The 26,931-nt window shown below is 45.9% G+C and overlaps 1 protein-coding gene across 5 annotated transcripts in view; it reads left to right on the plus strand.

Moving 5' to 3' along the window:
* rbfox3a (RNA binding fox-1 homolog 3a) overlaps positions 1–26,931 on the plus strand; it is a 450,354-nt gene that overhangs the window by 158,941 nt on the left and 264,482 nt on the right. For all 5 annotated transcript variants that reach the window (XM_046414287.1, XM_046414282.1, XM_046414288.1 and 2 more), the window contains one exon: positions 12,014–12,129. The gene's annotated coding sequence lies outside the window, so the exon portion shown is untranslated. The remainder of the gene's footprint in view (positions 1–12,013; positions 12,130–26,931) is intronic.

Consider the following 26,931-nt stretch of genomic DNA (forward strand, 5'->3'; position numbering starts at 1 on the left):
TAAAAAGCTGTGACTCTGCAATGCATCCATAAGAGTGAAGGATATCTGGAGCAGGTCTCCCACATGCAGAAACCAACTGCTGGCGTGGAGGAAGAGCTCAGTTTTATTGTTCGTGACCACCACAGATGATGAAATCGAGATATTCCATAACCACATCCTGAATTCCTGCAGAATTCATAAAGTGAAACACATTTTGAGTAATGGGTGGTAAATGTTGCCTTTTTTACAGTACAGGTTTCATAACTTAAAGCTGCTAAACTTTACTTTTCTTAATTCTTACTTGTAAAATCTTTAATCTTTACAATCTTTAGTTTTCAAAATGCACAGAAATAATAAAACATGAACATTGAAACATTGTGATTATGATGAATCAATACGTACGTAGCTTAAAGGACCAGTTCACCCAAAAATGAGAACTCGGTCTTCATCTCCTCGCCCTCGCGCTGATGGAAAGTCCGGCGAAGTTTCTTTGTCAACAGAACATTTTGGCACTGCAGCGTCCCGAAGACCCTCGAATTCATAATTCATCACAAGTCACATCTGTAATGTTTTATGACTGTTCACGAACGCTTCTGTGCGGAGAAACCGTCGCACCGGACTAAACCAAGGTGCCAAGTGGTTCGTTCGCGGCGGTGAAGGAGGAGCATCTGCAGTGTAACAAACCAGTAACCTGACAGGAGGCGCAGCTTGTCCCTCAGCGCAGCAGAACGGACGAGGGCCGATAGAAGGGGCCGCTGCCGCTACCCAATAACGGCCCCCGTGCACGAGGGCCAGTTGTCTCAGCTGTGAGCCCCAGTTTCTTGACAGCCCCTGGGATCCCTTTGTCCTGTTGTAAACTATTCTGAAGGAAGGACATTTAATTGCCCGGCACACACTAATGAGTTTGCAAACTAATTAAAGGGGGTATATTACGCCCTGTGGAGGCCCACATCACTAAGAAAGCCAGGGACATCTTTAATGAGGAGCCTTGATAACCCTTCAAAGGAGGAATGTGTAGTGTCTGTAATGATGCCCAGGGTAAAGCCGAGCTCAGCCAGGGAAAAGCGTGTGTGTGTGTGTGTGTGTGCGTGTGTGTCCCTCACCTCGGGTATGTGGAGACTTGCAAGCAGATGCCAAGTGTTTTCAGTCCATCGCCCACAGCTACCTACCTACATGTCCTAATCAAAGAGTTTCACTCTCCTTCCAATAGGTTCAAAGAGACCAGCTCCAACTCCTCTCTCAGTGGGTGGTGTGCCGAGATGTCTTGGTTGTTTCATTCTCCTGCATTGTATTATTCACTTCAGAATAATTTGCTTTATTGAGGAATCAGAGGAAGCGTTTTAGGAGCATTTTTATGAGCAACTCAAATAACACACGTAAGAGTGAAAACCCAGCATACAGAGGGAGGACTGTTGGCTGAGCGAGGAAGGCAGAGTCAGACAGATGGGCTGAATCACAATCGATGAAGGTCATGATTAGTCCTCATTTTGGAATTCATTAAATCAGCCAGGGCGTTTTTATGTTTTCAAACAAATTAAACTCTTTGACTGTCGCTGAGGTTCAGCCGTCGCTCCCCATCGAATCCGCCCGAGCTCCTGCTGTGGCTCCATGCAGCCCCTGCAGCCCCACCCCCACCCCACCACCCTCCAGTAAACAAGTGCATCTTTTTGTTGGGTTTTTTTTTCTTTTTTTTGTTTGTTTGGTCACAATATTTTCCTCCCAGACAGTGACGGCTGTTATTTTGCCCGTGGCTCCTGTCAAAACTAACATGGCTTAATTGACTGCGAGCGAATGAGCTCCTGGATTGATCCTGTCAGGCTCCTCAGGAAGTGATGCTGCTCCATCTGTGAGGCGCAACTCCAGCGACAGCAGCAATCTGTTGCTTGGGACTGAGCCAAGGCTTGCAAAAAAAAAAAAAAAAAAACAAGTCAAAATTACAGAAAGTACCTCAGGCGCTGTGTGTATTCTGATCAGCTGTCAGTGATGACACACTCAGATGAACACGCACACGCCAAAGCCAGAAGAGTAGACATTCACATACACACAATGTAATTTTTGCATCATGGTTAGCAATGTCACATTCAAGGGGGCCTGTGTCTCTCCCTGAAGGTGCGGCAGGAAATCAGAATGTCTGCCTTGTTAGACATTTGATGTCAGGCGAGCTTGTCCTCAGGGGATTTCCAAAACACTGCCTGTCATCTGTTCCTGCACTGCTGTCATTTGTCCAAACAATTGTGGCATATACTGTCACCTTAAGTTTTTACCTGGAACTCAGCCCAGCCAGGCCCAGTCGTGACCCCCCACCGCCACCACCAGCCTTCCACCCCCCTCCCCCTCCCCTGCATGCCTCTCATCTCTCTCAGTCTATCTTTTGAGTTGGAGATTTCCCCAGCTAAAGCGTGCGATTCAGCAGCGCCTTCTGGTGCGATTAAATATTTAGACGACTGTCTATGTAGATGGCGGCTCTGAGACGCGGAGGAATAATCTGGGAGACAGCTGCTGTAGCACATCTGGGTGTCACTGATAGCAGAGGAAGGTGTGCGGCTGGTGTTGCCATGGAGGGGGGGGGGCTTGAGAGACACGGCTGTCAATCAGTCGGGTGGCATGGACACCAGGGCTTCACAGAGTCCCTGCATGGTGGGCCGGCACACAGACTGACGCCTGACAGACTCGGGCTGCAGTTGACGTCTGAGCTGATGCACTTTGTTGGCGAAGACGGCCATATGCCCCGAGCCGCACCGAAAAACTTTCATAACACATCAGCTGAGCCCGACTATCCCTCCCTCAATCTAATCCAGCTAATCTCATGTTAGCGTCGAGCTACAATGACGAATTCACAATAAAAGCAGCAGTTAGTCACTTCGGCGAGACTTCCTGCAGGAGACATTTTGGGCTTTTAAGCAGTGCTGATCCTTGTTTAGGTTTGCAGCTAACAGGGGGTGGCTGTAGGTGCAATGTGTCAGAACATTTGAAGAAGATTGAGTGTGAAAAGCCGCCCACTTCTCCCCCCCCTGCACTCTTCATCTGCCAGCAGCCTGAACTTGGAGGCTGCACGGCGGCGCTACGAGGCCGACCGGCCTGAAAATCACTTTGTGTTCCTCTCCCAGGCACATGCGATATGGATGCGTCTCCACTCGGCTCAGGCCCTCCCGACACCGTGATTAATGGCACTCGCTTCTCTCCCCCATCTCATTCTGTTACTGTCAGAGTTAAGTGGGCCGAAGACAATAATAAACAGTCAGTCTTCTGTGAACCCCCTAACACGATCATTCCACCCCACCCGATTCCCCCTTTCCAATGAGGAAAAGAGGAAGAGAGATGGAGTGAGAGATAGAGAGGAAGTGTGTGTGTGTGTGTGTGTGTGTGTGCTGCACAGACAAATCGAGAGTTAAAGACACAGAAACAGGGCTCAGTAATGGAAGATGGAGGCTGGGAGATACAGTACGTCAGTGAATCACTTTGTCTCAGAGGGAAGTGAAGTCTACGGCATGCAAAGGGTTAACGAGAGTGCGACTGCAAGTTTTAGCCTTTTCGCTTCCAGTTGTGCATATTATTATGATACATTTTCAACAGTTTTAGATTGCGTGGCGTCGGTTCTCCTCCGTGTCCATACAGTATGAAAATCAATGAGCAGAGACATGAATATACATACACATGTATAACTGCATGTTACGTAACTGCACTGTGCTGCTGTTCTAAAGAGTCTGCACTGCAGCACAGATGACACCCGCTTTTTAGTGCGCTACAACACGAAAAACCAACAGCATGTGAAATGCATACTACTTCCAGGAAAATATTGCAGTTTTCTGGACAGCATGCAGTGGATGTGATGCAGGCATAAACATCCCACAATGCAATGCGGCAGCAACAGCAGTGCCATAGCAGACAATGGCAGGCTCTACATTAGTGGTTGTATATGGGTTCACTTTGGTAATATATTTTTATATCATTGGCATGGGTTACCACGGTTACGCGTCTCCAAGGAGCCTTTCAGGAAGTAAAAGTACAAAGGTATCATTAAACTTAATCTGAAATGTAATATTTGTCACAGAATTAAAAAAGAACCAGAAAATATCAACTCTAAAAACTGTAATTAAATACAGGTCTCAGAGAGACACTGCTTTGTTTGAAAGGGTCACAAGCCACAAACACATTATAAGAAGAAGAAGCTGAATAAAAAGCGTTTCCAGGCCCTTTAGGATAAACTCTCCCGGCTGAATGAGAGAAAATGAAGAAAGTGAGATAGCTGCAGCCAGAATAAAGCAAAGTGAACAGAGCGTGCGAAGACTCTCTGCATCTCAGACCTGCCGTTTTAGTCACTAGTGAGCTGTCTCCTCCTGCAGCTCCCAGCCTCCTCCTCCTCCTCCCCCCTTCCTCCTCCCTCCCAGGGCCTGTCACTTCACTCTGCCATATCCTCTTCAGTGGAGCAGTCCCTCCTTCCCCCGACCAAACCACTAACCCAGCACACATCCTGCAGCGGCGTCGTTCAATCCTCCGAGGGTTCCCGTACACGAGCAGGAATAAACGGTCGGGGTTTGAGTTCCAGTCACCGACCTTGGTTTCAGGGCCTCAAGAGCCTCCGCCGAGGCTGTGAGACCCATCTCCACCATTACACCCCCTCCTCCTGCCCCCTCGTCCTCCCCCCTCCTCCTTCCTCTTCTTCTCTTTCTTATTACTAGGGATGACCTGCCTCACAGCCCTGGGCTCAGTGACCGAGAAATCCTCGGGTCCCTCACCGTCCCCGTCCTCCTTGCTGCTGGTTGGATTGTCTTTGTGTCTACCGGAGTGGCCTCGGAGAAATGAAGTGCCGTGATCTCATCACGCCGAGCCCATTGTTTTCACTCTCATGCGCACTGTGTAATAGCCATGGAGATAAGGGGATGATTCAGGCCTTTCACGGAAGGAAATGTGAAAAGCCTGCCTGTGAAAAAGTGAAATTACTGTTTTGATGGCTTTTGATGGCGGGGGGCATAATTGCTGGATGGAAGGAAGGATGGAGGGAGAAATACACATAGGAGATTAGTATTTCTAATACTGGAGAAGGTTGGTAGGAGGCCCGCAGAAGGTTATGCACGCAGTGGGTAGTTCTAATGAAGCTGCCATGTATGTGGAATAGCAGACTGACTAAAATAGCTCATTGTTCTTCTTTCCACAGCAACCTTTGCCCCGCTGGATCGAAACCATATTCTCGATGGCAGCGCTGATTATGATATTGTTCGATGCTCATTGCCATAGTAATGGTGATTATTTTCACATTGTTTTGTGCATGAAAAAAAAAAGTTGCCCGAGCCTTCAGGAACTGGAAACGAGCTTTAAGTATTTTTGGCAACCGGCATAAGGCTCATCAGCACATGCAGACAACACGGGTCGGAGGATTACAGCTTGTAGTGATGACAGGGGCAAAGCGTAAATAGTATAAATACTCCATGGGATTATAATTAGCCTTACTCTGCGCGTTTAGACACACTCAAGTGGAACTAAAACCTTATTGACTTCTGGAGACAATTTCATATTAATTGGATGCCTCTTCGTTCTCGCTGTCTGTGTCTTCGGTTTGTCTCCGAGCTGGTGACAAACTCGCCGCGGCCGAATAACAGCGAGCACGGCGGATTTGCATTAGCCACAGCAGCAACTCCGAGAAACGCCACCTCTGTCGACGTCACCCGGGCTGCCGATGACGCCGTCGATTAGGCAGAGGGATGAGAATCAAAAGGCAACCGGAGCAGCTTTGAAGCCGTCTATGAAGAGCAACTAAAAAGCTCAAAAGGGGGGGATCGATGTGAGAGGCAGAGCGATAAGATAAGGCTCCTGCTGGTGGGGCTTTATCCTTCGGGTGGAGAGACGGTAGCGTGGAGGCGAGGAGGACAGGGTTTCCTGGTGATACTGGGGCCAGGACATGAGAGGAATTAATGCGAATCTTGTCCGCCTCTACCACCACCTCAGACACACACATAAACACACTCTATTTCATCTTCCATCTCAGCATTCAGCATATGTCCTCCTCCCTCTCTCGCTCTGCCTCCCTCGTTGTATCTGAGCGCCGGCCGCAAATTTATCCCTTATTTTCCATCCAGAAGTGGGGGAAAGTTGTAAAGCTAATTAAAGAGCGGGGACGCGGCAGCTCGACAGATGTGCATTGAGATGGGGGCTATTGAGTAGCGGGGATAATGGCGTGTGGACCTGGTGGGCAGTGGGGTTGTGCTGGAGGGAGCTCCTACCTGGGCGTGCATGTTAATCAGCGCGCCTGTCTGTCGAGAGCCGGGGAATTAAGGGGGAAGGGAAGCGTGTCGCCAGCCTCCAGTGAAGAGACAAGGCTGGCAAGCTGATTAAGAGCACAAATTTTCCAGTTTGGTCAGACAGGTGGATATGTGTACGAAGGAGGAAAAGGGCAAGGAAAGTGTGTATTGATTAACAGTGCAGGCGGTGGTGGAATTCAGGAAGAAGGAGAGGTGGGTAGAAATCTGCACATGCCGCAGTCAAACCAAATATTTCACAGTACTTGAAGGCGTCACAATACTTCAAAGGGACAAAAATCACAAAATGGCCATCGCATATCTGCAGGGAGGCTGTGAGAGTTGTTGATAAATGTTAATAACTTAACGATTCTTCGACCCGGCGCTGAGATTTCTGCCTGTGAAAACTCACTTTGCCTGCACGGTGAACAAAAACTCGCTGCCTGATGAATCTCATGACATTCACAGTCTCCTTCACGTCCGTTTGCAGCTGCTCGGCGATGGAGGACGGAGCTCCAGTACGAGCCAGCAACATTTCAGCGCTCAAAGAGTTTGGCTTTTTTTTTCCAAAGAAAGAAATGTTCTTCGTGCTGTCTTTTACATGAACAGGCTGGGATCTCCTGCCAGATAACCTCTGAGTTAACCCACAGATTACGCCCTATTTTACACAAATCGCTGCCTGGGCCTTTAAATAGCGAGTCATTAACCTGCTCTGACTTACAAAGCATGACGGTGTGCAACTTTAGGACTGCTGGGGCCTCATTTACAAAAATGCTCTTCGATGTGTACTCTGACACTTAAGATCATTTCTAATGGTGTTTTTACATGCAATTAAAAAATGCTGAGCTTGAAAGAAAAACAAAAGCAAAACTTGCTTAAGCAGGTTCTAGGAATCCCATCTGTAACCTGCGCAGCTGTGATCTGTTAAGCTCAAATTCACTAAAATTCACAGCACCTGCCGCCTGACTCCCCCTTTCAGAAAGCCTGCACAAAATGGGAGAGAGAAAATCAAAGCTTTGGGAGGGCGAGATGGTGACGGCTATAGCTATAGCCAAAGAGAACTACAGCAAACAGCACGGTGAGCGGCAGCTGGCGGCGACACTCTGGTGATGTGCTGCTCTTGATGTTGTTAGAGCTACCTCTCAATTTGGCTCACAATTTACAAATTTTCCCTTTAAAGTAAAGCGATGGACAACTTCGTAATAGAAATAATAATTTCGCCGCAGAGCCGTAGTTACTACAGAAAAAAGGTGAACTGGTCGGACGGCAATTCGCGGCTTTTCTCCTGTATGAAAGAGGCGACTTTTGCAGATGATTCGCACGAGCTGAAAAACTGTACAGTTTTATGTTCAGAATTAAACAGATTAGATGGAGCACAAAGTGCATCAACAGGGAGCTAATGGACGCATGCATCACATTCACAGAGTTTACACGGCTGCAGCAGTTGTCTGGTGGTGCACGAAGTATCGATGTTGTTTTATTGAACCTTCTTTACTGCGATGGGAACACCACACTCTCTGAAAGGAAGTTTGAAGCAGCACTGCCGGCTCACACTGAACTTCGAGAAGAATAGTGATTTGCTTTAGTGAAACAACACAAAAGTTTTTCACACATGAGTGAAAAATAATTCACTCCCATAGACAGATGCACAGCTTTACGCTCTCTTCCCCAGATATCTGCAAGTTTTTAATTAGAATTATCTCCCTTTTCACCAACCCAGCCTGATCTAATTTCTCCTTAATTGTTGTTATTTACACAGCAAAGGTTTACGCGTATTTATCGACATTTCCTTCCCCAGATCTCAGTGTCTGCCGTCGATAATGAGTGGGGAAATTATTTTTAACACTCAGTCATTATCTCTGTGTTCAAGTAGTCTTCCTTTTAATATGCTAATGCAGCTGATATAATCAGCTGGTAATTGTAAAACACTTCAAGTACGACACATTTCGTGGCACTCTCTCCTGAATGAAGAAATCACAGCCAGGCAGCGGCGGCGTGCTGCGGTTTGGATGTTCCGACGATCTGTTTATGTTCTCGGGAGACGTTAGCGGAGGGAGCGCCCGCCATTCGATCCTGCGTGGCACCAATCCAAATCACACACCATCACTCCTATAGAAACGTGTAGGCAGGCGTGAAAGCCACATTGCTGTGTTAGTGGTGCCACCGCCGCCCACTTCTTTAGCTTCTTTCTCTTTCCCATCCAGATTTTTATTCTTAAAAATCCACCTTGGATTACCGTTGATCCCCCCTCCCCCCACCTCCACACAGCTGGTTTATACCTGCGCGCTATTCAAGTCACAACACCTTAAATGAATCTTTTCTTTATTGCGTGTTAACCGCAGTGATGAAAGAAGTGCTCTCCCCACGTCCTCCGGGGATGCTGGTGCTGTTCTGTGGGAGAGGATGGGATCCTGACTTTGTTTTTCTCCTTCGGCTGTTATTTCCCTGAAGAGAAGAGCACAGTGAAGGGAGCTATGAGTGATCGACTCTGCCTTTATTCTCCAGGTTTTCGGGGGATTTGAAGTTATTGAAAGTCTGGGGATGGGTGACAGCTTGGAGATGTCTGTATGATGCCCGTCAGGCGCACGCCAGGCCGCGCTGGCGAGTGTTAGCGCGCATGCATGCGCCGGCACGCGTGTGTCCGTCCTCGCAGGGCGGCGAGGCGGAGGGCACGGGCTCCGTGTTCTCAAATACATGTTATTCTTGTGGCCAATCATTTCTGCTCACACATGACATCTCTGCCAGATTGATTCCATTCAGCTGTAGAGGGCGGCAAGATCAAACAAATGTTGTCTGAAATAGCAGCGGCGGTGCAGGGATGAGGGTGGGGGTGGGTGGGTGTGGAGGGGGGGGTCAGGGGTGGGAGGTTGCTTGCCTGAAAGATGAAGTGAGGGATGGAAATGGAGAGAAAGAGCATCAGTCATCCAGTCAGCACTGTGCCATGCGGTGACATGGTAGAGCAGTGGAAGGTGTTAAACCAACAATGCTGTCACAAACTGCTCCTCCTCACAGCGAGGAGACGGCGGCGAGGCCCGATTCCTTCACGATGCCTCTGAGTACCCATGCAAGGAATAATGGATGCGTAATACGGAACGACAGCTTGCAGAGCACTATCATTAATGTTGTAATTCACTTTTAGTGTTTCTACTATTGCGCTGCAACAGGAGGCACAGATGTCACCTGAATCTGCTCCTTCTAGCAGCCAGAGCGCACCCGGTTTTCACCAGCTGTCTTGGAACGCACCCTGCCAGCCCCCCTCCTGCGTGGGCAAATGCGGGCCTGAGTGTGTGTTTGTGGTACATGTGGTCTTGTTTTGCTAGCCCTTTGTATTTTTGGACGGAGGGCTTTTCATTAGATTGTGTTTTCTGTGTGTTTGTGCGACTGTGGTCCCAAACTCATTCGAGGGTTTTGTTTAAGGTTAAGACGTTGAGGATAATTAATCATCCCTTCGCGTTCTGTCAGCTGCAGAAGTTTGCCTCTTCCTCTCAGGTTATGAGATGCATACAGTGAGTTTTCACTTTTCTTTTAGCCCCCCTGCTTTCCTCCAGTAAAGTTAATCCATCACTTTGAATGAGTGGATGACAACTGCAGTTGGCAAAGCATCACAGCACAAACATCAGGCCGCAAACTTTCATATACTGCAAAATGCAAGTTCTCATGCTTATCATTTGACAGTAAGATGCATTCTGTAGTGCACAGAGGGACTCCTGACAGTCACAGGCTCAAGCTGAAACCTGCTGTACCTGTGAAATACAAAGAGGAGCACATGTGACACAAGATGTAAACATTCTGAGGAAAGAGACCACATCTGTATTACGGTTTGGGGGGGCACCAGGCCAATCACATTGTGGTGCAGGGGGGGGGGCTGAAAAGGTTTGGGTTGGGGTTAAAGAAATGCAAATGTTTTGTCACATTCCTTCAAAGAGCAGTGTTTTCTGTTCTGAGGCAAAATGCAAAACAATAAGCAAATAATGATATGGATTTCATGGATACCGAGGCTCTAATTGAAACAGGTGCAATTAGCATATTGTTTGTGCTTCATGCTGCACCGTAGGCCTGTTCGTGTTGTACGGGGGACCTGTATGGAAATGAGCGCTTTGAAAGAAAATAAAAAATCAACAGGAATGTATCCTATTTCTTTAAAAGGGGCACAAATTTACTGTGAAGATCATCCTGGCAAAACCACAGAGGGAAATGTCAGAAAGGGGAAAAAAAAGGTTCAAAGAGAAAATAGCTGACTGACTCTGTAAGTGAAGCTAAGCTCAAAATGAGAAATGTTCATTATATGCCCGTCAAGGTGAAAGGAAGCCATCTCCTCGCTGCTGCAGTTAAAATGTCGACCTCTCCTTCTCCGAGGGCGGAAAGAGGGGAAATGTAAAAAGAGGAGAAAATACTGCTCTCTCTCTGTGTGTGTGTGTGTGTGTGTGTGTGTGTGCATGCATGTTTTGCATGTGTGTGTGTGTGTGTGTGTGTGAGTGACTGATCCGAGCTCCAGTTCAGACAAGGGCAGCGATGTTAATGGCACTGCTCAGTAAAATGACCCTCACATCCGTTTCTTCATACATTTTCCAGTGTCTCAGAAGTCCTCATATTTTCCCCTTGTCAGCAGCGTTTGTGTATCATTGTTGTGTTGTGTTGTGTTGTTTTGTGTGCGTGTGTGTGACCTCTACAGCGAGCGCCGCGCCCTCTCGGACCTCTGCTTGTCTCTTTGCATGTACCTGCCCGTGTAAAGGCTGCTAAATCGCACTCAGGGCGCATTTCACCCAGCGGTGAAGCCGAGCGTTACGGGCGACCTCTGCGGATGGCGGACGTCGTCCCCGCCGCCTCATTACAGACAATTTATCTAATCTGCAGTTACTTGAATCGCTCGCTGTGTTTGCAGATGTGTTTATTTGTGTTGATGCTACATGCGCCGTGATGCTACAAATCCCTGGAAAATAAAGCAGCAGCAGACCAAATTTTTGACCAAAAAAATAAAAAAGTCCAGAAACAACCCTCATGGCCTGACTGCTAATGAGCCTCACAGTTTTGATTTGTCGGATCCTGTGCTCGCGCCAAGGCCCGTTGCAATCATAAGGACTGGATGCCAGCAGCCAAGCTTAACTATCTGTTATAGATTATGAGCTAACCTTCCACCCCAGCGTCTTATTTCTTACAGCAACGCCGGATCTCTTTGTAACGTCTCAGTTAGCAGGGAAATTTATGAAAAGTTTCTGTCTGAATTTCAGATTTCAAAGCACGAAACACATCAGTGAAGTGTTCCTCCAGTGCCATGAACACACACACACTCGCACTGTGGTTTATTTTTGTTTGGCACTCACTACAGCACTAACTGTGGATTAATCCGCCGATGAAAATAGTCCCCAACAAATGCACTGTTTCCTCCTGTTTGTTTGATTTAAACTGAGCAGCTGCTTGAGGAAAATGCAGCTTTCTATTTATCTATCTAACCATCATTAAGTATGACTTAACATGTTGTCGTAATTGTTTCTATCAGTTCCAGTATTCCAGCGCGTCACAGCAAGATTTGGCCTTGCTGCATAAAGTGTAACACATCACCTGTTCGTTTTTTCATCTCATTATTACATTAGTACTGTGCTTATTTCTCTTCAAAAGAAATACGTGCCTGAAATACCGAGCACACAGCACTTCTTTGCAGACGTAGACGGGCCATGAAGACCAGAGAAAATAATTTTTTAAAGTGCTTAACAGTGAAAGTGTGGACTGAAACTGAAGCAGTAATTTCATTCCTGGTTTATGGAATAAAAGTAACAGCATATTGTCTGCTCGTTTTCCTACAGAAACCGATTGGTTTTCTGCGGCGCTGACATTGGACTTCACTCTCAAGTGATTTCTCCCCTCCCGCACACCTCCGCCCTCCCGCACACCTCCGACCTCCGACCTCCACCTCTCACAGGTAGGATGGACCACAATCACTAGACATTTATAATAATATAAAGGCTGTAGCAGTGAGTCTGTAGTGGAAAAGCACACACAGCCTGCTAAGTGGAAGGAAGTGCCTTAAACCTGCTTTTTTTCTCAAGTCCAGCAGGGGGCGACTCCATCGGTTTCAAAAAGAAAAAAAAAAATCATTGGATGAAAACTTAGCCAACTTCTGAGATGAGCTATGACTTAAGTAAACAGTTTGAGTGAATGTAGGGAGCAAAAAGTACAATGTTTGCTTTCAAATGAGTGGGAATATAAAAGAACAGGAAATGGAAGTACAAATATTTCCAAACTGTGATTTCAACACTGCAAACCACAAATATGGAAAAGGACATATGTGAAAAAAAAACACCCACATTCCTCTGAAGTTATTAAACACAGATGCACAATAACTTTAAAAACCCTCCACATTAACAAAAATCTATATTATTATGAAAGAACAAGTCATACTTAGTAATTCAACATATTTGTATCGATGCAGTATTTTTTAAAAAGGTTACAGTATAACGTAAAAAAGCAGAAATTATTCATTAGACCTCACTGACCAGCAGTAAAAAATCACCAGAGAAACAGTTTGTACTCTCAAAATGCAAGAAAAACAAAAAGCTGTTGTTTTTGCTGACAGAAGTAAGTATAAAAAGTAAAGAAACTAATTTGCGAGGACCGAGGTGACCTAAAAGCCAAATTAATAACACATAGGAATCTTTTTCAGTACACTGCCTCTCTCATTATTTAGCTCACCGTCTAATTAAAAGATGTCTCAGCAGGTCTCCAAATGCCATATTGACTTAAGTTACAAACCACTGGACAACAAAGAAACGCCATTTTTCTTCTTTTGCCATTTGGTGTAATGAGCCACCGTTTCCACGTCCCTTTGCACTGTGCTGAAAACGCTTTCTTCTTGTCAGCTCTGTCTGCTGCATGCAGCCGGTTAAAAGACATCAGAACAGACTCATTGGAATGATAATCTAGTACGTGTCTGCACTTACGGAGAATTTCTCCAAGCGTGTCAGACTTGCATCAAAGCCCGTTGTTGTAATTTCCTTTTTCAAGGGCAACTTGAAAGAGGAGTCGGGAAGAAAGTGGCATTAGTTCCTTGTTTTCTCCTACAAGGCAACCCGGTTCAAAAGTAACCCGGCGCTTTCTGACGGGAGTGTAGGATGATTCAGCAGGAAGCCGGCAGCCCATCTGACTGATTCACATTTAAACATAAACAGAAATATGGCTGCTCCGGGGAGCTCCGCGGAGGAATGGAAAGTAGCCCCAAATTTCACAGCAGCAAATCAAACGTCTTTTTATTTAACTCTTCCTCTCTGTCCCCGTAGCATTGTGCACACATAACAGCGCCTACTGATTGGGCTTATTTGAAGCACGCACCCTGACAAAAAAAAAAATGGAGAAGAGGAGATTTTCCCGTGTCACGACGGGATTGAATGTGGTTCTCCAGAAGAGGAGGGCCTGAGAGGATTATATGGCTCAGTGGGCGCTGCATTGTGTGGGGAGTGGATACAGCAGGTACCCACCGAATCCCAGCCAAGAGACAGACACAGTGTTGCTAGGGATAATGTTGCCTCCCAGCAATTAAACTCTGGAGGTTTTGGAGTGGTTTAGGAGGAAGCTTGTTAAATTATCCCATCGCTTCTTCTTTTCCCCTCCTCTCTCTCTCTCTCTCTCTCTCTCCCTGTGTCGCTCGGCCTCGCTGTGAACCATCCCTCTTTACTGGACGAAAACCTCAGAACTATAGGGGACTCATTTGCCGTGAATTCTCCGCTGCTTTATTGAATCCTCTCCTCTCGCATCTTTTTCAGCCGTTCTACAAACACACAAGCCGAGAGGGAAAACTGCACCCACACGCTCATTCTGTTGACACTAAAAATGCCAAAAGCTGCCAGTTGATGGCAGCTTTGAATTAGGAACATTTTTTCAGAGAAACAAGACAGTGAAAGTCTGAAACAGTCTTACTAATCAAATAAAAACGAAAGCTTCGTATGAAGAACTCAGTCCTAAGAGGTGACTTACTCCAGGATTCAGACGTTTTGTTAATATTCTGAATGGCAGGATTCCCTGCAGCTTGGCCTCCTGTTTGCTTCTTTAAACTTTCAGATGTTGTTGTTGTTGTATTTGTCAGCAGTTAAATTAGTCTTCAAGTAAATTCAAAGGTTTGTGCTTGTAAGGCTGTAAAGTTGATTTGTCTTAGGGTTGCTGCTTTTATCTTTCTTAAAATCTCGTTAATGACCGATGACCATATTCAGCATGTTGAAGAAACGATTTTTCTTTTGTGGTCGCAGATGGCAACGCAACATTTTCTGTGGAGTCAAGACATGAAGTTACACATGACAAAATGTCTGTTGTCACATTATTTAATGCCTTAAGCGGTAGACAAAGTTGATTTTCTTTTTTAAAACGGATAAATTGCAAAAATGTGGTTTAACCTCCAACAAAATGTGCAGAAAAACTTGTGTTCATACTTTGACCAAATCAAGAAATAAACATTTTTTGTGTGTATCTAATATCTAATTCAAAGAAAACCGAGCAGTCGCTCAAAGATGAAAAGACAAACTTTTACTTCAGTTTCTCTGCTTACGTACGACTTTGCGTACTTCATACTTCTCTTCCACTGCATCTCAGAGGGAAATAAGTACTTTTTACTCCACTGCGTGTATTTAAAAGCTACAGTGAAGGTTTACAGTGGCAGATTATAAAGTCTTATGACGGTTGTATAAATCATAATGCAGTGTTACACAGAATATTAAATCATCTGACGTGATGTAGTGTGCAGACGAGCTGCAACAGCAAGATGCAGCCTTCATCTTGAATTTCCCTCAGGATCAATAAAGTATCTATCTGTGTTAATGAATCAGCATCAGTTCATGTCCAGTAATACACAGGAACACTGGAAGGACACAACTGCTTGATTTAAAGTACATTTGCCTCATAAAATGTGTCTGTTTTTACTAATACTTTCAGAATTTCGATCGCAGTAGCAATGGATTACCGTGATTAGTTTTATTCACACTATGGATTTGAATTGCCTGCGTATGCGTACCTCAACATGAGTTTGTGTGGTTGTACTGTAAACAGATACACTTAATCATGCTGTACTAATACTTTTTGTCAAGGATTGTTTGGTCCCTGATAATGTTAGGGCCTTTGGTTATAAAGTGCACTCACAATCACAGCTAACTGCCAAAGCTGACAACAAATCAAACAAGACTGAAAGCTTAAAGATTTCCTCCATCAATGCATGAAGGTAGACATAAAAACACTCCAACGTGGGCCTGAGACGGTTTTAAGGGCAGCAGAAGTAGAATTAGCACATTAAAAGCAAACATATACTCCTTTGGGCCGCTCAACACAAGAAGTGATCTGCACTGAAGCAGACAGATGTGCCAGACATGATGCGTTCGAGTACCAGTTTTAAAACTCGTGCTGAATTCACTTTGCCTTCATTTTGCCTTTGAGCTCAACCTCCACAAACCTCCTCTGTCTTGGTTTGGGTTTTCGGTGGTGGGAGGTGTTTTGCTCGCTAACGTTGACCGCCGTCCTCGTCCTCGGGCAAACAAACAGCCCATTTCAAAGGTGAAAGTCCATGTCCTGAAAAAAAAGAAAACGCTTCTCTCATTTATTTCCAAATGTGACACTATGCTTCCTGATACCCTTGGGACGTCTGTGTCCGTAGTTCCAGGTCGGTTCCCAACAGCACAGCGGTGCTGCGTTAACCTCAGAATCGCACACACACACACACACACACACACACACACACACCCCAAGGTAGCTGGGGGTAGTAGAGCCCCAAAGCTTCGTCGTCCAGGACAAATTGGTAGCAAGCGGCTCATTTACTCGGAGCCGTCATGAATGGACTGTGCCGTGACTGTGTAAACAAGAGCAAAGACTCCCAAGGGCATTCCTGCATAAATAATGACTCCAAGAGATGTTTGCCATTTGTACCACTCACTGGTTGCAGACATGGGTCAGCTCGTCTCCTCTGTGGGGAGTCTTCAGTAAACAACAGCCGCCGTGTCCATTGACGACCGTGTGGAAAGTTTACCTGGTCACAGGTGCGAGGGCTGGTCTCACAGGCTGGGGGATACTGGGTTTGTTTGGCTTTGCCCCACGTCTGTTTGGAAGTTCAGTTCAGAACTTCAGTTTATTTTTGAGCTTTGGTTGGTTTACAGTTGCGGCGCCAAAGTCTCATGCACTCAAAAGTAGTTATTTTATCTTGTGGACGTGTGAAGGAGTGTGTTTTGTCATCCTGCCAGGGCAGAGATTTTTGCGGCAGGTTAGGAGTCAAAATGCATCACATCTGCTGTCATTTCGGGCGAGCAAAGGATTGTCCGCCGTCGACTCCTCAGCCACACGAAGCAGAGGCCGAGGACGTGCATCTTTTGGTTTTGCTTTGCAAGCATGATGAACTGCGGGAGCTTCCTGTTGTTTCCAGCGAGTCGTCTTGCACTTTTCTTCGAGGGAGAATGAAATGATTCCAGTCACTGGTACTCCTGACTCTCAGTCGTGTTATTCTCATCTCCATATTGTTTCAGGTTTGCTTCAGCTTTCAGGGGTCTAACCCCGTCCTCTGTCGGCCGTAGCTTCACCAGGGCTGAGCTGTACTTGGAGACGAATGCTAATGTAATGGTGCGCTGACCTGACATCATCTCCGGCTCCGTGAGCATTATGTTCTTTTGACTGTAGTTGCCGCGTGTCAGTAGCTGCCGGGTTTCAGGCGGCCACCCAGGCTTGCAAATCAGCACTCCAAAATTGTGTTTCATAATTGTTTGGCATATAGGTTTCTGCTCCAAGCGTGGGTTTGAGGGAGAATGGAAAGCAAGAGGATGTGTCAGTGGGAGAGAAGGGGAAGAAATAAAGAGGAAGACAAAGCGACACCCACTCCTCATTAGCTTAAACATTGTGTGTATCCGTTATCCTGTAAGATAACATTTGAAGAAGAAGAAGAAGAAGAAGGAGGAGGAGGAGGGGGAGAATAAAAAGAAAGCGGAAGCCCACATCTACTGCGCCGCAACATGGGATGGAGATATAAAACAAATCTCCACACTTAGACTCCGCCATCTGTTCATCTTGGAGAAGAGCACGCCTTTGCGACACTTTTTTCTCCCCTCCCTTAGAAACCATCAAGCTCTCTCAGAAACCATCCAGCATGACAAAGTGACACGCCTGGATGTTTTCTGTTTCCTCCTCTCCTTTTAGAGCCTCACTCCCAGATAGTTTGCATATCTAAATCCAGTTTTTGATAGCATATGCAGAATACAATGTGACATAATACAATTTGAGCTCCATGTGAGAAATGGAATTATCTTGGTCGTGATTGTCGGCGCCGTGTTACAGTAATCACTTTCTTCCAGGAACGAAGACGTGACTCACTCACAACTTGACCTGCTGTCATTATCTATTCACCCTGACAGTATTTATGCATTTGGCTTGATATTTTGTTTTCCTTCAGGTGAATTAGAAATGAATTTGGAAATAGAATAAATAAATAAAGAAATGATGAAAAAATGAGTAATCCCCTTGCAAATTGGAACAAGGAGTAAATCCCACCGGCAGCAAATCCCACACTGCTCCTGTCTGTCTCTCTCTTCCTCTCTCAAAAACGCTGTTTGGATGCTTCAGAGGAAGTTGTCGATCTTCACAGTGAAGACACGTCATGGGCTGCTTCTCTGCGATCTCCACAGCCAGACAAACTCCCCGGTGGTCTAATTGATACAGGATGTGTTCTCTGGGTTTCCAGAGGAAGGTCACATCACATGAGTCCGACTCACCGCCGAGATATACACGAGATAGCAAAGGCGCTATTTATACCACCGCAGAGATTGTGTACATTTATATATGTGAAGGTTTTCCTCACATTTAGACCCACTGTACCCAATCTGGTTTGTTTACCAGCTGATCTCCCATCCTAAACTCATGTTGGGGCCTGATTAATGTATTTCGGATCAAAAATTGCTGCCATTTTCCCCATGTCTGTTGGAGGAAAAACATTCATAAATCTGTTTGGAAATCAGATTAAAACATTCCTTATGACTTCACATGTATGGCTGGAGGTTATTTAAAGAGAAATGCCAGTATTTTTTAAACCTGGGCTCTACGTTTACGTACTTTTGGTGTGTAAATGGTTCATATCTAGCTAAAATTTTGGATTTTGTTCAGCAGATCATCTCAGCTTGGAAGGACAGTCCTTCCAAATCAGGCACGACTCATTCCTAGCTTTCAGGCAACACATATTTTGGAATAGAAGAGTGAGAGTGCGACACAGAAAAATCCCGATTTAAAGAATATGGTGCCTTGTGCCATCTCTTCACTCTTGGTGACCATTTCTAAAAAGACTGGCAAAGTATCATGTGCATAGGATCGAGGTCTGAGGATTCACGCGGGGGCATCCTTGAGTCCTTTGTACAAGTTGAAGGATCCTGGAAATCGGGAGGGTTGTTTGGTTGCATCCAGTGAAGTAGCATCTTTGAAATCGAGCCATTCGAGGATCCTTCCTTGCTGTGCGTTAGGATACACAGCTAACATGCTACCAATGTTAGCTTAATAAACTGTGGACCAAGTTTCCTCTTTTTAACTTGCTGTCCACAGTCTGTCCAGAATCCAGCACAGAAGCTCTTAGGAATGAACTGACTTGTGGCTGACTTGCTTACATGTGCAAAGCGACGAAATGTGCCGCTGTTGTCTGTGTACGAACTGTATTCTGTCCTGCAGTGAATAATTAGAAGTGCAGCAATCGAACACTTTGTCTGCGGTGTACCAAATTACATCGTTTCAGTTCAGGACACTTATCAGGAAATCAGGAAGGATTTCCAGAAGAGAATAAAAGTCCTAGAATGTGTGCAGTGTGACTGACCGCAGCACTTCTCAGTGCTAATGCTGAAATTAAGAATGCATGGCATGCCTGTAAATAAAGTGAGCAGAGAATGAACGAAAACTGCTGAAGTGGTTCCAACAGTATTGATAAATTAATTGTCGCTGTGGAAGGGAATCACCCTTCCTCCTGATTGTCATGGATTAATTGCAGCCCGAGTCTCTCTGTGTTTCGGGCTCTGGTGTCTGGGCGATGCAGCCCTCCCACCCGCCTCTGCCAAGTGGTGACACATGGCCGGCTATGCATCATGTTTTGAGTGTTTGGTTGAAGCCTCGTCCTCTCTGCGCAGCCCTCGGCCTGCTTCCACAGTCCGTGAAGAGGACATCCATCAGGACAGGTGTAATTTGCCATGCAGTCACGCTTCTCTGCTAATACAATTTGTTAACCAGTTGTTAATGTGTGTGTGTGTGTGTGCGCGCGCGTGCATGTGAATGCACAGTAATGTTTTGCAGGATCTGGTTGTGCTTCTTTGAACTTTGTGTATTTTCTTTTTTCGCCTGTAGATTTCATTCTGTTTCCACTCGTGTCCTTTCAATCCCCTGCTGTTTTGTGAGGACGCAGGCGATCGCTGGCTGATCAACTTTTCAAAAAATAATGAAGAATTTGTTCAAAGAAAGGCAAACTTTTCTTTAAATCCTGTTGCTCAAGATGAAAAGCTTTTGACTCGTAGGGGTAAGATGATAATTTGCAGCCTTAACTGGCCTTTACAGGCTGAGAGTAACGCGGCGGTCTGTAACAGTCCGCTCTATGTACTTCACACTCCAACCTATTTGTTTCTCGGTGACATTGTGGTGACCCAGAAAATTCTATGTCATTAAATGCTTGGAGGGTTCGACTGCAGTTTATTCTCAGCTCGACAACACGCCGCTCGTTCCTTGAGTGTCATCTTTTTGTCCGTTCTGCTGTAATGAAATTCTGCAATTACTGGGCTCTCCAGGCCTGTTTGTTTTGTCTCCCCACTGCTTTCCCCAGTCTTGCATCACAGCCGCAGCTTTGCACTGAACGCCACCAAATGGGTTTCCCTGATAGCCTCGCACAATGCAGTTTAATTCTGGTTACACAACACTAGATGTCACTCCAATGTTCTGAGATTAGTTTGATGTGACTGCATTTGCCCACCGCCTAGGTGGACATCCCCACTCGCCTTTTAGTGCTTTTCCACACGTCGGCTCGCATGCTTTCACATCACATTTGCATCACGTATCCCCGTAGTTAACCGTGGATCAAATGCTTGTGTCATCCGAGTCGGAGATGCTGTCTCAGATAAGCAGATTTAAAGTGTGTGTTATTTGAGCAGAAAACTGAAGAGGGGTTAGCACTGTGGTGTGATCCCGGCTCTCGAGGGGAGGCTCCCGCTTGTCAGAATGTGCTGTTGCAGGATCTTCCTGATGAAGTCATTAAGAAGTCATTAAGAAACCATTAAGAATCATTAAGTCGGCGAGGTGGCACTCCAATGCGCGCACAGCCGAAGCGCCAGGCATCAGGAAAACTTGTTAATCACGCAGTTTATTTGTTTCCCCAGTGTGAGACTGTAAATACTATGACAGTGTGTTGAAGTGTGCATCCTAATGAAAGTCTGTATTAGCTCCTTTGCCAGTGTGTGAACGCCCGTCTCCAGAGGCGCCACTCTCATCATCACACAATGGCTGCCTCCTCGCCAGCTTACTCTCAAAAGCAATAAACAAGACCACGCGTTTCTGATTCTGTTCACTCGTTCTCCCCTTAATCGGCCAGGTGGCTGATTTCTAAAATGGCCGAGACATCAGGGAGTGGCGGGCTTTGTTTTTGTTCTTTCTGCTCCCGTACGTGCATGTTGCCAAGTGTCTGCACTTGTCGTGCATATAGGCGTGCCCTCAGTGTTTTTCTAGCTGATTGCCTGCGACCACTAGAAGCCCCATACTGTGACAGGTCGGGAGGAGGAGGCCACCGCTCGAAACACCGCCGAAGAGTCCTTATCTTACTCATTAAGGCCTGAGCGAGATGTCGCCTTCCCCCATAATTATCTCCATACAGTAAATCTCTCATTAGGAGGTCCCTCCAAACGTACCCTCGGAGACACAGGCCTATCTCCAGGATGAGGAGGGAGGGACGAAGGCTCAGGTGCCGCTTGACGCTGCTATCAGGCAGAAGTAGGCTCCGTGGGGGCGAGTGTTGACGTCAGAAAGGTCCTTCACAACAGGAAGTGAGGGTTATGACTCGTGTGTCATTTTTTTATATATATATACTAGGAGTCATCACTGAAGTACATAAAATGACACAAATACTTCATGAGACAGGAAAGGAAAATACTCTTCGAGGAGGCCAGTTTTGAAAAACGAGAAGGTAAACATCGCGTAAAGCAGGCATGTAGCTGTGGACACTTTGCTCTGAAGCATGTCCTGCTAAACAAAAGAAGAACAAACAACATCCTCATTTGATTCAGGCCATGTTTACATTTCCAACAAAGTGAGGTGCTCTGACACGCGGGGACGCTCTTCTTTAGCAGCTTTTCCCCAGTCAGTCCGTCAGCTACAAGCGCAGTCAATCGACAGAAGCAGGCAGCCGTTTACACTCCAACAACAACTCGAGTTTTAGACAACAAGGAAGTCAAAGTCCCTCTCGGGGACAGGACTGACGGTAAACAGCAGCATGTTAGAGTTAATGTGAGTCGGGTTAGAAGTGAAAGGGATGAAGCTGAAAAACAGCGGTGGCAGTGGGTTGGTGGTGGACGTTTGTATCAGCTTCTGTCCACGTCCCAGAGCTCACAGAGTCTTGTCCATCGTCCACTTCACCCTGAAAACACCTCAGCAGCAGCTCTGAAGCGACCTTCATCTGTCACCCTTGACATGTTCCAGGGCCTCTCTCCGGCTCTGGAGCCTCGAAATCATTTAATGCCCCCCCTGCCCTGCCTGCTGTGACCAAACATCCAAAAGAAGCGATAAAAAATGCAGGTGTGTTCATCAAAGCGTCTCTCGTGATCACAGCCTAGTAAATCCCTGCATGAACTTTTACTGCCACTTGCACAACACTGACATAAATGCTGTCAAAACACCGGAAAGCTTCGTGACAGATGGCTTTCAGCTGCAGTTTTCACCTTACGGACGTGTCTTTGTCCACACATTTGGCTCGACTGTCCTCCCCACTGCTTTTCCAGCCAAAAAACACAAGCCTCCCGCTGACCGCGTGACCCGGGTCAACCAACTTCTCTCAGGGATTAATCCTTGCCGTGTGTACACACATTAACTGGCAATTAATATGGTGATTCTGCTCCAGATGTGCTTGTAAAAGTGGAGTTTGGACTTGGCAAGCAGCTTTTCTGATCCATATGGGTTAGCTGCCGAAGCAATATTCCACCTGCTCCCGCCGCCATTATTTTTCACACAGGCAAACAAACACCCCAAATGAGAGCCACAGCATTTGGTTTAGCGGCGCTGATGAGAGGGGGGTGGGGGGGCTCGGCATTCATATACACCTGGTTAGCATGTGTTGAGACGTGGCGGAGAATCAGTTTCAGCTCTTCCGTTATGTTAATTTGCGTCCTCCCGCACTCGGAACATGATGATGTGAGGGTTTCATCAACAGCTGCAACTGTCTGTCGAGTGATACAACATTACTGCAGTATCAGTAGTTTTTCTGTCAACTAGTTGAAGTCGACAAACTTTCGCTGTCGGATTGCACTGATAACGTGGAGGGACATGATGTAAAAGGTGGAAATAGTGGAAGCCTGTAGCAGCGGCTCGATCCCGGCTGTGGCGTTTCACCTCACCTGCTTACTCAGACACACGAACGGCCCACGATTCCTCAAACAAATAGAAGCGAATTGGGCTAAATTACTTTTTCTATCGATCCGGCTTATTTTCAAGCCATGTAATTTAATCCTCCTATTACTCGGCCTATATATCATCTTTGTTTATAAAGAAAGGGCGATCGATAAAAAATAATACTGAGTCCCTTTGAATCAATGTGAAACATGATGCTGCAGTATTATCATTCAAAAGCAGCGTGGCAACCCGATCTGCCTCAGATGTGCTGTCACAGCTTCAGTGGCAAAGGTCTTATCTGACTGGCAGCATGGAGGCATTAAAATAAAACAAACAGGGAAAGTAACACACTGAAACAGATAAAACAACCTGCTGTGCGCCAGCCAGAAACGTCATTTTCACCCCCCTCATTGGCTGAGTGGATGTCGTGCTCGCCTGTTGCTTTGCAGTCCTCCGGTTTCCTCAGTCAGGTGCGTGCAGGTCACAGCTGAGATACTGTGTGACGCCCGCTGAGACCATCAGCCGCATCAAGCAGCTGCAGAAACAGTGATTGCATGCGGGCTCGGTTAAGTCCCGCTCTCATCAGGATTTCCTCAAAAAACACCCACTAATTCTGAATTCAGAGCAGCAGAATAACAATTGGCTGGTTTTCATGTCACACATCCTGTGCTGTTTTTTCCCTCTCTGCCACAAGAATTGCAGCGCTCCCATCATCCACGAGATCGACTCCATGATAGAAATATAAATGTGTGCATATTTTAAAGCCGTCCTCAGTAGAAAACGCCCACATTTGAATGCATTTGTTCTGAACACAAAAGCAGGATTCCCAGGCTGGTTGCATCAGTTCGGTCTGTTCTCTCCTGCCTCTCACCTCGCTGTGATTAAAAAGTGGGTGTGCAGCCAGACATTGATCATATTGTTTGACATGACATGTGGCCCTTGTGTAAGGAAACTCATGTTCATGTTGCACATAAGAGAATAAAGCTCACATGCAGATGTTAACCTTGATAGTTTTATAGCCTTGAAGGCATTGCTAGAAACACAGAAATGAAAGAACAAGCGCTCAGCAGCCATGTCTGAGGTCAGTCGGTCGGCACGTTTGGGGGCAGGGGGTTTCAGAGAGCTTGTTCAGCCCCTTCAGCCTCAGGGAGTTCTGCCATCGAGAGGTCCGGTGATTAAACTCACTGAGGAGAACAAGGATGAGCTAAAAGTTTAGCTAGCCAGGGCGGATGAGCTAACCGGCTCTGACCGCCGGCTGCCTGATGAACATTAGGTCACATCTTCCTGTGCTGACTGGAAGACGTCGCCATCAGAGCCTCTCGGTCAGATGAACCCGCTGAGAAACCGATTCGCTGAGAAACCGATCCGCTGAGCCGGTGAAGCGCCAGACTAAAAGGAAATTTCAGATCACGAACCGGGTCAGATTCAGCACCAAATGTGTGCTTAATTGTTTTACGTCACAAAGAATTATTGCTTTAAGGCACAAAAGGAGGCTATTTATGTGACGCAAAAGGGGTCTCAAGGGTTCAGCAGGCGGCAAAATAACTAGCTGACACAAATTATCGTCATCAGTGTCCATAGTGGACACAACGTGATGATCAACACTATTTAAAATCTACTACAGGAGGACTGATTTACTAATACCCACCATGTGATAGGAAACAGTAGTATTCGTAGGAAATGTGACCTTAATTTTACCACAATCGATGTCACCACTAGCTGCTGAGGAATCAGAATAAATGGCACAGTGTTACTGTGGATTCATGTTAAAAATGCTTTGTGTGGCACTTTTAAAGGCAGTGGGGATGCTTTGGCCTAAATTAGACATCAACAGTAAGAAACTAAAACAGGATACCAGGCTGCTGGCTGTTTTTCCAGTCACAGCCACAAACCTCCCACTCTCCGCCACATGGGGTCTGTCCTCCAGCTCGGCCCGGATGGACTAACGCTCCCCTGATGGTTGCATCCTTTCCCCTGAGGTCCGCCGTGTGCCGACGGGTAAAGAGGAGAGATGCACTAGCAGACGCTGGCCACAGTTGCTCTGCCTGGCACGAGCGTCGTGTTGGCGCCAAGCAGCCTCGAGTCTTCCAAGAGCTCTGTCTTTTCCGGGCCGGCCTGAGCGCCCGCATGGGGCCTGGCATGCTGAGCGTGAGCTTGGCATCCCGGACAAACAACAGGAGGTGGAGGCATCCTCGCTCTCTCTCTCTCTCTCTCTCTCTCTCTCCTGATGATCTGCTCCAAGGACGATTTCCCTTCTCTCAAAACTGGCTGCGGTTACGCGCACAGCAGCGGCGGCGTTTACAGACCTTCAAAAGGAATAGAATAGAACAAAAAGGAACTGAGGGGGAGCGGGTTTGATTTGCTTGAATCACGTCGTAGAATCACGTCCAGGCTAATTAAATTGCATTCATGTTCGGATACAGATACGTTGACGTGCAGAATGTGCATGCAGAATCTGTGGTGGGGCATTGGCCTCTGCGCTTGAAAGACAGAAACTATTTTGCCAGATTTTCCTGCATGTTTGCTAATGGTGGAATATAAAGTGGAGACCAGGGATAAATGAAACATCTTCAACATTTCCCTTCATAACTCACAGACTACTTAAAATACACTAGTCGTCTTTTGATTTAAGAAGTATATAAATATATATATATGTGCTAATTAATAATGTAATTCGTGTATTTTCAATAACAAGGACGAGGCTATGAAATAAAATTTAATGCAAGAAATCCTTGAAAAATTAAGTCATATTAACCCAGTAAAAATAATCACATTACTGCTGTAGCATCCAGTAATGTTAAGATTTATTTTTTAGTGATACTCTAAGCATTTAAGGTTCTTCAGCTTTAAACATATAGACACTGATAAGCTATAACCTCATCTACAGTTAAAGGTGCAATACATAGACAAAAGTATTGGGACACTTCTCTTCATGGAGCTGTTCCTCAGGGTTTGTTCTCGGCCCCTGACTTCCAGTGAAGGGAAATCTTAATGCTTCAGCACACCAAGACATTTTGGACAATGCTATGCTTCCAACTTTGTGGCAGCAGTTTGTTGAAGGCCCTTTTCTATTCCAGCATGACTGTGCCCCAGTGCACAAAGCAAAGCTCCATAAAGACATGGTTGGATGAGTTTGGTGTGGAAGAACTTGAGCCCTGACCTCAACCCCATCCAACACCTTTGGGAATGAGTCTGAACAGTCAGTCAGCTTACATGTTGCTGACTGACTGTTAGAGATGCTCCGTGATCCACTCATGTCTTGCTTCATCATTATTATTATCATCCAATAATGTCAAACTTTACTAAAAAAATCAAAAGCCCTTTTAAATTGAAGTCTTTGGTTACGCTCAGAACACTGAAGTGTAAGGAGATTTGTCTTGTCACACACTTCAGCAACAATGTTCACAAATGTAACCAATCACAGCGACTATAATATAAATATTAATAATGTAAGTCATGCATCAAATGATAATTGATACCAGTGTCAGAAAAAGAACCAATGATGATGATTTAAATCCACAATATTGCAAATAATCTCAACACACAGTTTGTAATGTCGTGCTGTGACCGAACGTCGTGGCACATTAGTCACTGACTAACCCATAATGCAGACAGAATTTCGCATTTACCCGTAAAAGTCATAACTTAAGACCTGCACGGGGAGGCCACATGTTAACACTAAACCTGTGCAGCAACTTTCAAACAAAACATCTCAGCTGAAAAGTCCACTAAATGCCTCAGAAAAGAGAGTTAAACCAAGTAAAAACACTGTCTAACAAAGTTCCTGTGCGAGATCTGCCAACTGAAATCCAGACGAGCTCAGAAATCCTGCTGCCAGCTGCACTGCTTCTGCAGCCTGGAGGGATCCTGCATGATACTGACATCGGTTCAAACACTTTCTACAGCTGCCTCAATGTGTTGTGCTTGTTCCATAAAATCTTGCTGGGAAAGTTAGAAGCTGCAAAAGGTCAGCAGGGACCAGTGATGTGAGGAAAAACCATCCAAGCCTTCCTGCTTATTATTCACAGAGCTTTAAAAAACACAACCTCACAGCTCGGTTATGGATTACATCTCTATCACTGTTTTCTGTGTGTCAGCATTATCATATTGATCTGTGGCTAATGAGCTGGAAGCTACACTCTCGCCGCTTCTCCCACCT

This window comes from Scatophagus argus, chromosome 16, assembly GCF_020382885.2.
Source record: "Scatophagus argus isolate fScaArg1 chromosome 16, fScaArg1.pri, whole genome shotgun sequence".
In the NCBI taxonomy this organism is placed as follows: Eukaryota; Metazoa; Chordata; class Actinopteri; family Scatophagidae; genus Scatophagus; species Scatophagus argus.